Source organism: Octopus bimaculoides, chromosome 13 (genome assembly GCF_046866305.1).
Source record: "Octopus bimaculoides isolate indiv1 chromosome 13, ASM4686630v1, whole genome shotgun sequence".
Taxonomy (NCBI): domain Eukaryota; kingdom Metazoa; phylum Mollusca; class Cephalopoda; order Octopoda; family Octopodidae; genus Octopus; species Octopus bimaculoides.
In genome coordinates this window covers 47003020-47005728 of record NC_142940.1, presented here as the reverse complement: position 1 = coordinate 47005728, position 2709 = coordinate 47003020, and positions in this window count along the sequence as shown.

Genomic DNA, 2709 nt, shown 5'->3' with positions numbered 1-2709 from the left:
AACCCGGAACCATGTGGTTGGTAAGCAAGCTACTTACCACACAGCCACTCCTGCGCCTACATGTATTATTAAAAAAAAAAAAAACTTTGATTCGGCCACATGCAACTAAACATTTCGTAGGCTCGGTACAAGAACCTTGCTCTTCAGTCTCAGAAAATTAGCTCAATCAGCTGTACCTCACGAGCGTGGTTACTGTACCCAGCCTACGAGACTTTAAGTTGCATGGGCTAAATCTAACTGATCTTTCTTAAACAATACATACATATATACATACATGCATGCATAAATTGCATAGATCAATCCAACCATCCATTCATCCAACCATCCGTCCATCCATCCATCCATCCATCCATCCATCCATCCATCCATCCAGCCATCCATCCATCCATCCATCCATCCATGCGTGTGTGTGTGCGTGCGTATGTATATGTGTGAGTGCGTGTGTATGTGTGCATTGATGTACGAGGGGTGCTGAAAAGTTCCTGGCTTTAGGAGTGGCTTTAATGGCCTGGTTGGAGGCTCAAACTTTCAAGTACTTTTACAGGGCTTAGAAAAACTGAAGTACCGCTGCAGTCAGTGTGTGAATCTGAGAGCGGGGACATATGTTGAAAAAAGTCATAATTAACTGATCCACCTGTATTTTCTTTCATCCAAAGCCAATAACTTTTCAGTAATCCTCATATATATTGGGATCATCCCCAAAATAACGCGTTTTTTAATACTTTTATTTTTCAAAATTAATATGAACAAAGTTCTTTTGTAATCTAAAATATACTCTCCTTCATTTTCTGCTATGCTCTTCCATCTATTTGGTAGATTTGCAAGACCCCTCTTCCAAAATTCACTTGTCCGTGACGAAAAATATTCGTCCAGTACTGCTCTGACCTCGTCTACAGTTCATATTGTTTCCATCTATATGATTTTGAAATAAATGATAATCAGATGAAGCAATGTCCGGCGAATATGTTGGGTGGGGCATCGCTTCCCATTCAAACTGTTCCAGCCTTTGGAATGTCATCCTCGATGTATGTGGCCGAGTATTATCCTGATAGAAGAACACCTTTCGTCTTGAAACCAAAGCTGGTCGTTTTTCTTCTAGCGCTCACTAAGCCGATCAAGCTTCTCGCAGTAGAACTCCTTTGTTATCGTTTGGTTTGGGTTTTAAAAGTTCAAAGTGGACTAACCCTTTCATATCCCACCAAACAGATAACAACACCTTACGTGGTTGAGAACCTTTAGCCCGGGGTTCTAGTGTCTCTCCTTTCCCTACCCACTGTCTTCGGCACTTCACATTTTTATAGAGAACCTATTTCTCGCTACGGTCCAAAATGGTTCATTCGTGTGACATGACAGCAAAGAAGAATACACATTCATCCGCTGCGCGTGATTAGACTCGGAAAGTTTGTGAGGAATCTATTGACCTAATTTTCTGACTTTTCCAATGGCATGCAGGTGTCGATGAATGGTTGAATGACCAAATCCAAGCTTCTCTGCTAGTTCCTCAACAGTTACAATGAGATTTTGTTCCACCAGAGTTTGCAGGACGTCCTCGTTGAGCTCTACAGATCTTCCAGGACGAGGCTCGTCTTCTAGGTTGTAGTTTCCGGCTCGGAATTTATGGAACCACCGTTGACACTGGCTTACGTTTTTTGTTCCATCTCCATATATTGCATTAATATTCCTGGCACTTTCCGTTACGTTGTTGCCTTTATTGAACTCATAAAGCAAAATATGCCGAATATGCTCCTTTGTCATTCCATTATAGCTTTGAAAAAAATAACTGTTAAAATCAAACTGCGCTCTTTAAAACTACATGAAGAATAAGGAGGTAAAATTGCTGTTTGATTGTATAGCAAATTGTTGCAGATGGTTTATCCCGCCCGTCTCCGACATTTTACCTCATGCAATTGAAAAGACCACATTATTTATGGGAGGACCCAATATATGTGTGTAAATTCGGCAACGAGATTATGTTACACTGGGAAGCTGCTTTGATTTCGGCGCGAAACGAATCAGTAGCGGCACAGATTTCGGAAGTATAGGTTGAGAATCGCTTTTGTGGTGATGCGTGCAGAGGAAGCTAAGGCACATTAATGCCAATGCAGAAGCTAGTCCACGTAAATCCATATACTTAAATGTATGTAAGTAGATTGTCTTAACCAATTTTGCTATCGTTTGATTTCTGTAGTAATCACCAGTGTATTTTTGGCGATTTAATAACGAGTTTTGACTGTTATTTCAAGGAGGTAGACATACTTAGTATGTCCTTTGATTAATTATAATCCCTCGGCTATTTAAGTGCTATTTTGGGGCCTGCTGTCGCCTGTATCGTTGATTCTGTTATTTTCATTCTTAAACTTGAGACGTTCGATAGCTGACCGAAACTTATGAAAGAATAATACATTTGTAATGAGTAATCCTTGAAATTAATGTAAAACAGTTTTATTATAACGTAAAAACAAACACGTGTGTGTGGTACGCATGTATGAAAATCACCACATCATACATTATATATGCAGACAGCCTATGTCTTGCATTTAATCACAGAACATTTCTTTATACTTCATCCTGTTATATTGGTTCAATATATTCAATAAACCTCATATTAGAGCTGCCTGTATGTATAGTTTTGTTTTGTTGTTGTTGTTGTTGTTACGCGTGTGAACGTGTCCTTGAATTTCACTTTGAATACTCAATCTTTTGTGAATG